The 13,509-nt window shown below is 28.2% G+C and overlaps 1 long non-coding RNA gene across 45 annotated transcripts in view; it reads right to left on the reverse strand.

Annotated features, from left to right (window-relative positions):
* LOC107450524 (uncharacterized) overlaps nucleotides 1-13,509 on the reverse strand; it is a 66,928-nt gene that overhangs the window by 39,233 nt on the left and 14,186 nt on the right. For 8 of the 45 annotated variants that reach the window (XR_015434326.1, XR_015434294.1, XR_015434299.1 and 5 more), the window contains one exon: nucleotides 8,773-9,011. The exons of 25 other annotated variants lie outside the window; for them this stretch is intronic. This is a non-coding gene — a long non-coding RNA (uncharacterized LOC107450524). Of the gene's footprint in view, nucleotides 1-6,005; nucleotides 6,442-8,657; nucleotides 9,012-9,329; nucleotides 11,139-13,509 lie in introns of those variants that run through there. 12 more of the 45 variants (XR_015434313.1, XR_015434310.1, XR_015434334.1 and 9 more) reach the window with 9 other exon arrangements.

The following is a 13,509-nucleotide window of genomic DNA, read 5'->3' on the forward strand; positions in this document are numbered from 1 at the left end:
CAATAATAGCCACAGACATTTTAAAATAGCTGCAGCTGTTTGAAAGTTAAAAGGGTGCATAGAGACTTCAACTTTACTGAGTTTCAGGTATATATACTGCATTAGTTTATTACTTTATAATGAAGCTCCTCTGATTTTGATGTACTTCAATTTAGGACAAAATAAACATAAGTCAAACATTTAAATGGAATATCTGACCCTTACTGAATAAAAATTATAAATTTAAAGTTATACATTTAGTTAGTATTTGAATATGGACTTATAAGTTTAGAAGTCGAACAAAAAGTTTTTATAATAAAAATTCAGGGTTAGTCAATTTTCAAATAAACTTTTCTTTTAAAGGTCGATATTTTTTGCAAAATAAGCTTATTTTACTAGTCAAATACATAGTTATTATAATTTTATGTTGGAGTAGTTTCTTAATATTTTATTTATAACAATCTCGACTTGAAAAGTGAGACTGCACTTGAGAAAAAATAAATTAAAACATAGGAAAACAGAATATGTCATACAATACAGGCTTTATAATGGGCTAAGGAAAAATTAAAGAAAAAAATAAGGAAATTTTTTATAACAGCAGATATATGCCAGACTACGTTTAAAAAAGACAAAGGGCAAACTAAAAAAAAAATTTGTTTTATTGAAATATATATTAAATATCCAAGAAAAAAACTAATTTATTGATTTGTTAAACGATTATTTTGATTTTCTGTGTTTTATGCTTGTTTCAAAAGGGAACGTTTTTCCTGATATTTCAGAATCAATAAAACTTAGAGTTAATAACTCATATCAAACAAGTAAAATTCAAATATATATAGCTAACAGTTCAGATTATTCTCACCAAGAATCATATAGCAGTATCAGTAGAATAAAAAGAAATAATAATTTTAATGGTTACCAAAAATCAAACATAAATTGAAAAAAAAAAATATCTGAATGGTAAAGTTAAAAAAAAATCAATTCAGCACCTTCAATTTCATATTTTTCTCAAACAAAACTATTTAAGACTATAAAACAAAAGCTTAAAAGAAAGTGATGATACAAATCAAGTTTGTTATGGGGCTTGAAAGACTGAAAGAAAATATTAGTGACGAAACTATGTTCTGTGCCTCTTATGAAAATCAAGGCATTTGAGTTTGGATATGCATTTATACAATAGTATCGGAAAAAGTGCATGAAGCTGGTGTGATAGTATGGAATTGCATGAGCACAAATGAAGATGATTTTATTTTTCAACTAGCCTCACACCATACACTAAAATATTGCTTAATACAAAATCATAATGGCACCGTAGCCAGTTAATTCCCCAGATCTTACCCAACTGATAGTTAATGGATAATAAAGAAAGAACTATAAGAAGTTGCTCTAATTAACAAAAAGCGAAAAGCATTAGGACTACTAAGACTTGAAAGAAAATTGTCAAACACTTGTTTATTCCATGTAATTGTTTATATGCAGTGATCAAAGCTAAAGGTGATGCTGAAAAGTAATTTCAAATAAGTAATTTTTTTTCTCCTTTTATAAATGAATTGTAGTGCTTATAATAAAATATTTTAATATTTTGGACCACATCAATTTTTATTCTTATGTTATGTTATTATTTCATTCAAAAATACCTTGTGCAATGTTACTTTTAATTTTCATGTTACTTTTTAATATTTTCAATGTTTAAAAATAACATATATATATATATATATATATATATATATATATATATATATATATATATATATATATATATATATATATATATATATATATATATACACACAATACATTCTTTATATAGTTGTGAACTCAGCTTTAAAGAAACAAAACTGGAAATTACATATATGAAATTCATACATTGGAATTAATTAAGATCAAGTACTTGCATAAACACAACAAAAAATTTGTTCCCTAGGGTATAATTATTTTATTATGAGTTATTTAATAAAAGGAATAACAAATATCACAATTTTGACCAGAATAGGTTATGAAAATTAGTAGTTCAAATGAAGAAGCCACTTTTTAATAAAACTTCTTTTTAATGGCGAATTTTGCGATTTTAATTACTACTTGGTTTATGCAAATGATAAACTAAAGACTAGTTTGGTTGTTTTTTTATTTATTAATTTATTTTTTTGGTGTCAACTTTTCCAAAACAGAGAAAGGAAATTAAATTTTATTATTTTAAAAAAATTTAAAGCTTTAATATTTACATTTAAGTAAAAAATAATTTTTTTCATAGTTTAGCTATGCTACATGCCATAAAATGCTCTGAAAATCTTAATATCACACAATTTAGCTCTCTAGGTCAACTCTCTATCTATTAATTCACAAATTGTAAAAAATTTGTAAATTTTCGAAATTTCAAACATGTTTAGCTTATCCAAATTATTGACCTTAATTTTTTTATTGAATGATTGATGTAGAAATGCCCATTACTCTCAAAAGTACATAGAAAATCTGCTACAAAATTAATTTTATTAAAAAGTAGGCAACATAAGTTATATATATATATATATATATATATATGGAACGAGTTATTAAAGAATTAAAATATACAAGTGGGCTGCGCCCCCTGTTCGCTAACGCTCACCAACCCCCGAAAATTGCTACGCAATCTTAAATGGTTTGCTTCGCAAGCCAAGCTCGTTTTGCTCGCGACTAACTTAGGTACATTGCAAATGTGCAAAATTCTCAAAACAATCATTCAAATCCATATAACAACTTTTTTTTTTTTAAAAATTACATCTTTGTAGTAAATACTAAGTCATTAAAATAAATTTGAATTCAAATAAATGACATGTAATTCGTTAAGCCCATTAGAAATGTGCTATAGTATAAAATCTTAAGATAAAATTTCTAAAACTGATATCTCTTTAAAAAGGTTAAAATTTTGGCTATAATTAAGTCTATTAAAAATTGAAATAAGTGAATTGCAATGGAAAAACCTGCATAAACAAAACATTATGTTTTTAAAAAATAATAACCATGAACGATTCACAACTTTGTTAAAAACATAAGAATAAATCGTTGAACTTTGACATACATAAGAAAAACTTGCAGATACTAAACATTAATTTGAAATAAATACTAAATACGAACAAATACTGAGAAAGATTAAGGGCTTTGTTAATAACAAAAAATAATTACTATTAAAGATTAAGAACTTCCTTAAACACACAATTATAAATTTCTGGACTTGGAGCTATTGTCACGACGTTGCCTCGTGACAATTCTCGTGGTCAAACTTGTTAATTAAACAGTTGATTAAGATCCCGTGCTCTCATCTCGCAATCGAATGGTCAGTTGAACTTTTAACCTTCTAGAAATTTGTCACAAGATGATTGATTTGTCGACCTTCGGATGCATGATAAGAACACGAGACCACGTTTAACCCCTTAAAATAATATATATAAATAAACTCCAAAAAAAGAGGAGTTGGTCAGAAAGAGAATTGCCTCTCAGTAGTCTCCTCAGTCCGATTGCCTCTCAATACGAGCAGCTATGGGTAAGTGTGGTCCTCCTTCTCCTTATTGATATGTATAATGATTAGTAATAAATAAAATGTAACTTTAACTTTCAATTTGGATATTCTTTAAATATATACCCGTCACATTAGTTAGTCAGAAAGAGAATTGCCTCTCAGTAGTCTCCTCAGTCCGATTGCCTCTCAATACGAGCAGCTATGGGTAAGTGTGGTCCTCCTTCTCCTTATTGATATGTATAATGATTAGTAATAAATAAAATGTAACTTTAACTTTCAATTTGGATATTCTTTAAATATATACCCGTCACATTATGGTGTACTTCACGTTTCCTGTCCAAGAACGTACCATCTCACAGTTAGCATGTCCTCAAAATTATCAATGTGCATGGGGAGAGCATTGCGTTGCCGGAAAAGAATTTGAAGGACTCACCGACGAAAGCCTCACCTACCCAGGTTTTAATGCTTGTCATCCGTCAAGTGTAGGGAGTGGATGCATAATTGTATCCAGAATGGGTTGCCTGTTTTATAGATTGTTCTTTGTTCCGGATCTGTTGAATTCTTATGAGGTCCGCAAAATCATTGGACACCGTTGCACCTATACTATAGCGGTGGAACGAGCCAGGAATATGTCCACGGAACTCCTCACACTACAGTCAACCGCCGTCACTTCTGATGGCATATTCCTAGAAATCTTAGGTTCTTACAATCAGCCTCCACTCCATCTATCAGATTCCTTAGTGCTTCGAGTAGGTGATCCTTCCGAAGCATATCTTATACAGTCCAGTCCTCAAAACCATCCAACCGCAGGTATGGTTGGGCAAGTACAAGCTAACACGAGCTACACAAAAGATTTTATTTTTGACAAGGACATGGTTACCTGTAATTTTTTTGAAACCACGCTACGTTGTGAAAAACGTCCAGATGGGTTGCAAACCATGATTTCAACAAAAGAGAATTCTCTTCCTCTTACACGAGATATGCACCTGCTGGCGGTTGAAAAAGGTGTACTGAAGTCGAACTTACTTTCTTCGGCACCAGTAAGAGTGCAACTTCATTTTAAAAACTATAAAATATCACTAGAACACAATGAAATATGCCCGAAAATAACCTCTAAAGATATTAAATCAAAAGGTTGTTACAGCTGCCAAATTCTAAGTGAAATGTACATAACAGCTCTTTCCAATTGCCAAGCAGGTACAGTATCTGTAGAATTTCAAGTTCTACAGTTACATACACAAAGCCTGTTTTTAGAAACTGAACCTAGGGAATTTAATATTCAATTCTTAGCGGAGAAAAAGTGCTATGATGAAAAGATATGTTTGGTTTCAAGTAATATGAAACATTGTCAACTAATATCTTTCTGTTTAAATGAGCCAAGCCTTAATTTAATTCAATTAAATACTTCTTATACAAAATCTTACGTACAAAGCGATTCCTCTGGTACAGACTTTTTTCAGTTTCTTACAATGCCTACATTTACTGGTATTTTTTATTCCTTAAAATTTATAGGGGCTGTCCTTCTAATTATATGCCTATTTATATCAGTATGTTCATCATGTATTACTTGTTTTCGAAAATGATTTATATGTATCGCATAACTAACTATGTTTTAAATATAAATTAAATCTTTGTAAATACCATGTTAAGTTAATATGGTGTTATGCAAGAACTATATTATGTTTTTTTTTTAGAATATGTATACCTAAGAGATTTTTATTATTTTTTTTATTTTTATTTTTATTTCTTTCATGTTTCACCATTATTGTAAACCTAATTCGTAGAATTTTGTTCTTATGTTCTTGAATTTTCCCATTCTATTAAAGAAGCACAAATGTAGAGTTAAAATGCTTCATGTAAAATATGTATTTCTTTGAAAGGAATTGTACGAGGAGCTCACTAACCCCAGCTGCACCCTATGAGTGAGAATTCTTTTTTTTCTTCTCTTTTTTTTAATAGGTTGAGGTGGATATTGTCACGACGTTGCCTCGTGACAATTCTCGTGGTCAAACTTGTTAATTAAACAGTTGATTAAGATCCCGTGCTCTCATCTCGCAATCGAATGGTCAGTTGAACTTTTAACCTTCTAGAAATTTGTCACAAGATGATTGATTTGTCGACCTTCGGATGCATGATAAGAACACGAGACCACGTTTAACCCCTTAAAATAATATATATATAAATAAACTCCAAAAAAAGAGGAGTTAGTCAGAAAGAGAATTGCCTCTCAGTAGTCTCCTCAGTCCGATTGCCTCTCAATACGAGCAGCTATGGGTAAGTGTGGTCCTCCTTCTCCTTATTGATATGTATAATGATTAGTAATAAATAAAATGTAACTTTAACTTTCAATTTGGATATTCTTTAAATATATACCCGTCACATTATCACTGTTAGGCTGTCAAATGATCTAACCCTAGAGAGGACAACATAAAGTTGTCCATGACTAAAAACTGGTTCAGTCTACATAAATTTGTGAAAAAATGCGCTTTTGACAAAATATTAAAATGGAGATCTATCAACAAAGACTACTCACTTCTGCCTAGCTTAATAGTATGAGATTGCCGCAGCTGAATTGAACAACCTGCTGATGCTCTCTCTGGTTATTCCAGTTTCCGTTTTTAAAAGGGCTATATGTTGAGCCACTTCAGCTAGATTTGGCATGTGACATTTTTAGCGGCAATCATTGGTTGATTTTCTAGCGTTGCCATTCGGGAAGTTGTAATGAGGCTTTTTTTGTCGCCGTGTAAGAGAAATATATATATATAGATTTACAAATAAATCAGTTTCCTGAGTTATAACTTAATTAAAAAAAGAAAAATTTTTAAATATTGTATAAGAAATTTGAAAAATTCATTAAATGCTTTAATAAAAAAAATTATACTAAAAATAAACAATATTAAACAATGAGAAATAAGTTTTATTTCTCTTAGAATTCATAATTTAAATAGTGAAAACTAAACTATTTCATTCATGTAAATGTTAATATAACTGAAAAAATGATTTTTATGAATAAATTTTTTTTTAATGTGTGATATACATTTTGTAAGTTGCATAGTAAGAAAGGAAAGTTATTTTGATATTAGTAACTATATTAAATTTAACTAAACTTATTTGCAAATAGCATAAGATATTTAAATTTTTTTTCTTACCAGAAGAGATTCAGAATATCAAAATTGTACTATGTTAAGAGAAATTCAGCAGAGTTTAAAATGAAGATTTTATTTTGCTCATTTTTCAGGTATCCACAGAATATTACTTAAGATTTCAGGAGACAAAATATATTTCAATTCTTCTGATTTAATTACAATTTTTTAAATAAAGATTTAACCCCTAGCAAGCTTATCAATAATTATGATCACAGTGAATGAATAAATATTAAATTTGACTTTAAGGCAATAGAATAAAGAATTATTTGATATTTGCACTACTTTAACTAATATTTAAAGTTTCCCTGTATTTGATCTTGCTTAACACAATTAATTAAATGTATTACATTACTATTTCATGAAAATGTTATATTGACTTATTGAAAAAAGGTAGCATGCTTAAAAAATAATGAAAAGTAATGGAATCTTATTAAAGTGATAGAAAAAAATTTTCACAAAAAAACATTCTATTATTATTTACAAAATAAACAAATTTTAAAGAACTGTTAAAAACTTTGTAGAAGGGTTAAATCTTGTTTATATTGATGCTTTAAAATGAGCAGGAAAATCGTGTCACCAAATTCATACACGTCAAAAATTAAAAGAGTCATTTTTCTCAATTCTTTTCTTTAACTTGTCCATGCTAAAGCATTCTTTTTTATTTGTCTTATTTTTTTAATTACTATTATTTCATGTTAAACTGTGATTAAAAATTCTAAATGAGCAAAAAAAAAATATGCACCAATTACACTTACTTTGTATTTAAATTATATTTTTAAGAAAATAATGCAAATGAAATATCATAACTGTTCCTTTGTTCCCAAAATGGAATTTTGAACTTTTAAGTAATTTATTACATTAATCAAGAAATCTGTAGATGAATTCACATCTAATCTGATTTAGTATGAATTTCTAATTGATTTAAGTATACATGATTCATATTCATAGATTAATTTGAGTATTTTGTTCTACACATAATTTTGAATATATCCCCAATATTTGTGTATAAACTATCCCAAATACATAAAGTGGCAATAAAACTCAATTGGTGGCTTTAGATGAATAAAATAAAATTCCCGGGTTATAAAGAGCATTTTTCTTGAAAGAATATTAAAGTTTGATTTTATAGTATATAAGTTTTACTTAATTTTAAAAACTCCATGTGTTACTTTATTGAGTGTAATTACTGTCCCCCCAGCTTTCTTCAATAAATTGGGAGTAAAAAAAAATTTAATTTGTACAAACTATATAATAACTTACTTTTATAGAAATTTCTTTCAATGCATAATTACCGAAATAATTACATTAGGAAAATGACTGCCGAATAAGGGATTGTATTCAAATAAGATATAAATATTATTAATTGAGAAAACGTTAAAAAAAATTTAATTAAAAGTGTTTGGATAATTATGAATACATTATTTTTTGTGTCCCACAGATAGTTTTGATTTAAAAACGTGAGCTTTGTAAAAAACAAATAAACTGAATAGCTAAAAAAACTATATCCAAAATTAGATGTATTTTTTAAAATTTATTTTTATAATTTTTATTGGAAGTTTGCTCAACATATATTTTTTTCCTTTTTGCACCAAAAAAAATTTAGAATATTTGCATAAAAAGTTTCACTTATAGTTTTAACTAGATTAAGATCTAAATGTTGTAATTTCAATTTGGATCTTTTAGTTAGCTCTACTTATAAAAAGTTATTAATATTATATATTTTTTATTTTTACATATAATAAACAAAGATTCAGTTCTTTTAAAAAAAAGAAAAACAATTTCCCCATGACCTAGAAGTTAGCAATTTCAGCATTAGTAATTTGTTGATAGTTTTTAACTATACAGTAACCTCCCGATTATTTACTGAATTGAGTGACCCTTGAAGCGCGGATAAGCAAATTTGGGGATAATCTGTTAAGGGTTCCAAGAATGTGTTGACTAACTTAATGACCATGAGGATAATACATTCCCAGTCATCAAATTAAGGCAAGATGGAAAAACTTTGCTATCAATATTATTGCTTTGAATAGCAACAATACCATCCAGGAGAAGAAACTGCTTTGATGGAATCTATTCATTGAAATTTGAACTTCATCCTGTATTCATAGTTCCACAACTGTAAATCATGACTCACATTGTTTTGCTGTTTCTCACCATTTTTAGTGCTCCTTATTACTAATTTATTGCACTTGAAGCTGCAATGTTTCAGTGTAGACCTATTATTTGATTAGTTGCGAACATCTAGACTACAAACATGAATCTTTGCTAGTATGTTGTTCTCAAAAGTCTTGAAATAGTTTCATCTCTATGAATTTGTTAGTTCTCAATTCTAAACGTTATGTTGTTTGTCCTTGTGAAAAAAAGGTGAAGCGCTGATGATCTGAATTCTCTACCTGTGGATAATCGGAAGTTTACTGTAAAACAATTGCATAAATATGGATAATAAAATCAATATCAAGAATAAAAGTTCGACTTATGCCAAAAGTGAAGAACAAACGTGGCATAAATAAAAAGATTACACAAAGCATGCATATTTATCAAAACTCAATAAAGAGTTAACTTCTGAGCTTCTAAGTTAACATATAAATAGGAAGAATCCACAATGTGCTAGTTTGGAAAAAAAAGAGTAGCAAGAATTGTTAGAAAAAAATAGGCTAGGCCCTTTAAGAATAAGTTAACATTAATATCCTCATAAAAATCGATGCAAATACCTGCATAGTTAATTAGAGGTATGACTTTTTACAGTAACGAAGAATGGCACTGAAAATCCTGAGTCATTATTGCCAAATGAACTTTATTCCAAACATCCTGAAACTCCAACAGATAGTATGGAATAAAGCAAATAAATCAGTGTTAGGTTTGCAAGTACTCACTTGGAAAATAATTTTAATTTATAAACATTATGCTTTACTTTCATCAAAAGTCTACATTTTATTCAAGAAATAATAATAATACAGTCGAACCCCGCTATAGTGAACCTGGGATATAGTGAACACTCGGATGTAGTGAACTTTTTTAGCGGTCCCGTCCGTATACCTATTTAAATAATGTTATTTTTAACGCTTATAGTGAACAGCTTAGAACTCGGAAACTCGGTTATAGTGGACTCAAATTTCATTTCTTTAAATATCTTTTTCAGTCCTCCATCTTTAAACTTGTAGGTGTTGGGACTGAAAATGAATGCATTCCAATAAAATGCGTCATATTACTCTCCTTTATGCCTATCACTTTCAACTATACTGAAATAAATGTCAAACAGATCATTTATCTTATACTCCCCCCTCCCTGACAAGCCTCGCTTTATCTCTTTTCCCCAAGCTTGCTCTACAACTAGTTAACTTGGCCACCTGCTGAATTTTTGAAATTTTCTTATCTGTTCAAACCATATTCTTTACAAATCACCCCTTGACAATCAAGAAGGGGAACAATTTAACTCATTCTACAGCTGCTCTCTTCATATTCTTACATTATCTATTTGAGACAAGATTTTTTATTTCAAAAGCAGTGAAAATGGCAAATTCTCTAAAGAGAAAAGCGTTTTCGATAGAGGACAAAGTTAAAATTGTAAAGCGTATTGATGATGGAACCAATCAATCGACACTGTGTAAGGAATTTTCCTTGTCAAAATCTACAGTTTCAAACATTTGGAAAAATCGAAGTGCAATTCTTGCGGCATATGACAAAAACATGGTTACATCGAAAAAACTATGTGGAGCTGAAAGAGAAAACGTAGAAGATGCTTTGTTAAGATGGTTCGAAAGCTTGTTCAAAATGTAAAAATCTTGCATTCTTTGCACATTGTAGATAAGAAAATTGATGAACTCAATTTAAAATCAAATTGTATTCAATCAAAAATCAAAAATTTTTTTCATAAAAAGTGAAAATAAAACTAATATTTAGCGACGTAATTACTTTTTTCATCAATTTTTGCTGTATTATCTGTTAATTAGTTAATAATTTTTTAAATAACTTATGCAAAATTGCAAAGCCAATTTTCAATCATTCAACTGTCTTATGCAAAAAATATTCTTCAAAAAATTTGGATATAGTGAACCATCGGTTATAGTGGACACATTACTGAGTCCGCAGACGGTTAACTATAGCGGGGTTCGACTGTTATTGGAAATAATAATAATAATAGGAATTGGTTTTCAAGAATATATTGTAATAAATTCAAAAATATATTTTTCATTTTTAAGAAAAAATATGTGGTTAGTGGTTGCGATCATTTACGATAGCAATTTGTAATCAAGTACTTAGTAATACAGATTCAAAAACATTCTTATTTTTTTATAATAAATTGTTTAGACAATAAAGTAAAAGTATATTTTACTATGTGTTTAGGTATTGTGGATAATGCAAAATAAAATGATGGAGATAAGATTATCATTAATGGGTTGTTTGAATGAAAATGTTTACTGGTTGTAGGCACAAAATATATGACAAATTTTCCAAAAGTGAAATGAACTGTCATTTACATATTTCCTAGCAATATTATTTATTTTCTTAAAAATATTCAATAACTTTTCAAAAAAATATCATTTAAAATATTTTTCATATTTTTTTAATAAATTATTTATTGATAAGAAAAAAGTTAATTATTTTCTTTGTATGTTTTAAAAGCATTTAAGTGAGCATGCAGTAATTAATTACATTTTCTCATGCAATGGCAATTTAAAACTTTAACTAAATTTTTGTTTTAAAGTTTCTTTATTGCTAGTCATTGATTTGCAGACTTCAATCAACAGTTTTAATGTAAAAATTATCAACATTTAGTTAATTATGATATGAATTCCTAATTGACTGAGAATGACATATAGGGTAGATGGGTGGAAAAAGATGCAAAGAGTGAACCCACATTATATTGCAAAATATGAAAACATTTGCAGAAGTAAATTGAATGATGAATTTTATATAATCAATTAAAAAAAAAATTGTACCAGATTACAGTTACTCTTGTACATGCTATTAAACAGAGCAAATGCTGGGCTGAATAAAGTTCAGCAACAAGGGCTACACTGCATGGAATTTAATATATAAAGTTTTTGCATGTAATAATGTAGTACAATTTTACAAAAGTAATTGAATGAATTTTTAAAAAAAAATTCAAATGTACTTAATACAGGATTCCCACTCTTTTAAGAAAGCAAAAATAAAGGACTTTAAAAATAATAGGATTGTTTATCATCGAATATGCATATATACCACCAGTGACAGTGCCAATTATTGACCTTTCTTGAAAAAGAAAATCAATCAATAAAAAAAAAACAATAAAAGGCAACTTTATTATAATATAAGTACTGATAAAATTGTATTTACTAACAGGGCTCGTCAAAGTGAGACCGAGTAATTTTTGCAAACCTAAGTAGGATTTTTGAAGGGAAAAAAAAAACATTTTCAGACTGTTAACGGTTAACAATATCTATGAAACTAATCAGTATTCCATCTTTAATAATTTCATTGAAATTAAATTGTAAAATTAATTGGTGAAATCAAGATTTGCAATTTTCCTTTCATATATTTAAAAAAATAAAGAAAGTTGAGAAAAAATTATTACAAGTTTTTATATTGCGGTTTCTAGAAAATAGCTGCCTACTTGTTAAAAACAAAAAGAGGAACACAAAGCTTGATAAGCTAATCATGGGAAATTATGACACAAAGTGAAAACAAAATATCAAAAACTAAACTATTGATATAAAAATATCAATTTATAAATGTTTCATGCTGAAAATAATTTTTTGAGCAAACAGTTTTAATTAAATTACTTACTAATAAAGAATATCACATGTTTATAGTAAGTAATTCAAGAAAAAACTTACTTCTTACAGGAATCATAATACTTGATTTTAAAAATTGAGTGAATATGAATTGCGAAATTGGATTTTAAAAAAGCGAAAATACAAATTACAATACTGAATTTTTAAATCGCGTAAATAGGAATCATGATGCATAACTTTTAAATTAGCTAAATATCAAAATTGAAGATTGATATTAAAATCGTGTGAATGAAAATCGTGATATTAGCAGATTCCGATGGAGTTCCTAATATTCAGAATGGCGAAAATCAGCCAAATCAAAGGAATCAAATTGGCAGAAGAATCATAAACGTCTCGTCAATGTGATTTAGCAATAGTTTCAAAATCTCGTCGGATTATAAAACTTTGATTCGCGAAGCGCGCTAACCAATGGTCTAACGGAATTCCGTGATATTTGCGGAAAAATCACATGCCCTGCTTCTCGTTTTTAGACCTGCCCTGGGTTGAAAGAAAATTGGTATAAGGAGTGAAAAGGCACTAGAATGTCGAAAAATCAGAACATTTTGGCCTAAAACCGTAGTTTCAAAACAAAGCTAAAAAATCGGAACAAACGCGATTTAACCGGAACAGTTGGCAACTATGCTAGACATGCATCACATATTTAGTAGTGGGCCAATCTCGCTAAATATTCAGTTATGCCGAAAAAATTCTTTCTTTTCCATTAATAAAATGTTGTAAATGAATATTAAAAGAATTAATACTAAAAAGTATAATTAGAGTCATGCATGATAGTAGTTTTCTTAACATGTCATGTCAAATTAAGTCCTTTTTCAAGTAAAAACAGACAATGCTGGTATTTAAGCACCTTAAATCATTCACTTTTTTTCATTTGGTTTGAACTTTTTTTTTTAAATTTACTGAAATAAATATTTTTATGAAATTTTTATAGAATAAAAACACAATTATGTTCAGAAGACTTATAATTTTCAAATCAATGTTTTTCAGTGAAACTTATTAATAAAAGGTTCTAAAACCATTTTTAAGGGTATCGACACATTCCTTAGGCAGAAAATTGATAAGGTTACTTAATTAATAAATACTGGTAAATTATTTAATTTTTAATCATTTATAGACA

This window comes from Parasteatoda tepidariorum, chromosome 5 (genome assembly GCF_982258835.1).
Source record: "Parasteatoda tepidariorum strain Cologne lab strain chromosome 5, Ptep-v5.0, whole genome shotgun sequence".
Lineage (NCBI taxonomy): Eukaryota > Metazoa > Arthropoda > Arachnida > Araneae > Theridiidae > Parasteatoda > Parasteatoda tepidariorum.